The sequence below is a fragment of the Frankliniella occidentalis genome, unplaced genomic scaffold (assembly GCF_000697945.3).
Source record: "Frankliniella occidentalis isolate FOCC.00 unplaced genomic scaffold, Focc_3.1 Scaffold156, whole genome shotgun sequence".
Classification (NCBI taxonomy): Eukaryota; Metazoa; Arthropoda; class Insecta; order Thysanoptera; family Thripidae; genus Frankliniella; species Frankliniella occidentalis.
This window is the reverse complement of record NW_026267282.1, coordinates 669,460-670,694: the sequence shown is the minus strand read 5'-3', so window position 1 is coordinate 670,694 and position 1,235 is coordinate 669,460. Positions and strand designations below refer to the sequence as shown.

General features: G+C 52.7%; 1 protein-coding gene across 1 annotated transcript in view; it reads left to right on the top strand.

Moving 5' to 3' along the window:
- Window positions 1–1,235, top strand: part of LOC113204096 (NAD(+) hydrolase sarm1) — a gene marked incomplete in the record, with an annotated part of 76,297 nt that overhangs the window by 17,281 nt on the left and 57,781 nt on the right.

The window sequence follows — 1,235 nt, the reverse complement described above, 5'->3', positions numbered from 1 at the left end:
CTGAGGGCTTCCATAGACTGAGCTAGGCGGTTTCGTAACGGCGAATGACGGACGTATGTACTTTCTGGATGATGCATAAGCGTGTGGACGAGCAGAATTGCTTCTCTGCGAGTGCGGACTCCTGTAATTCGGTTGCGGTGTGTGTGGCGGGGGGGGGGGGGGGGGCGAGCGGGAGGACGACAGCCCTGAGTAGTTGTGTCTGCTTTATTACGTCGGGGAGGAGGGGAGGGGAGAGGAAGGGGTCGGCCGTTATGAAATCTAAACGCGCTCTTTTGGCAGACGCCACCACCCGCCCCTGTACAGTCCGATCAAGCTCCCACCTCCACCCTTCCTCTCCGCCCAGCCGACTGTTTTCTCAGGATCCGTATTTCTCAGTGAGTGACCCCGCCGGTGCCCCTGGTTGCTGTTCGAAGAATGACGAAACGCTTCTTCGAACGCTCGAATGTCGCTCTCTACCCTCAAAGTTACACCCTGTCAAAAGTTATTTATCTTTTTGGAGGCAATAAATTACAAAATTAATTGTCTATCTCTTTCTTGCTTGAAACAAGGGTTTCTTCATTTATATTGGTAGGCAATTCAAAGATAGTTTCCTGGCATCCAAGACCTGGTCTTGGATGGCATTGGCGTTCTCCATAAGATGAAAAGACTGGGTTTTGAAACAAAAAAACGTTTCTTACCGTGTTGACTAATATGCAACCCTCCATAAGACATATTCCGTGTTCTTCTCACGCGATTTAAAATTAGGGTAATTAAGATTAACTCGTTGTTTTCCCCCTTTTCTCGAATCTCGCGGAACATTTGACTTGAACCCTTCTTCACACACACAGATACACACAACACACGACAAAAACACCTCAGACACACACACATACACACACACACACACACTGCCCTCCTCTCTCTGACCCACCCCTGCCCACTGCCCCTCCCTTCCCGCTCAAGGAAGACAGGCACATTTGCCAACCTGGCTGGCGAGGCCGAGGCGGGACGAGGCGAGGCGGGGCCGCGGGGCAGCGAAGGTGACGGTTCGGGGAACCCGATGACGAGTCCGAGCCCCGTTCTCAGTGGCCTCCCGTCCGCACCTGCAGTAGCTCGTCGGCGTCGTCCCCGCCCCCGCGCCTAGTCAATTTCTGTACTTCGGCGACTTCGGCTAAACACAAGGATGAACGTGAACGCTCTAGAATCGTTTACCTTCATTCCTCACTATTAGCATGACCTGTGGCGGGAAGATCTCG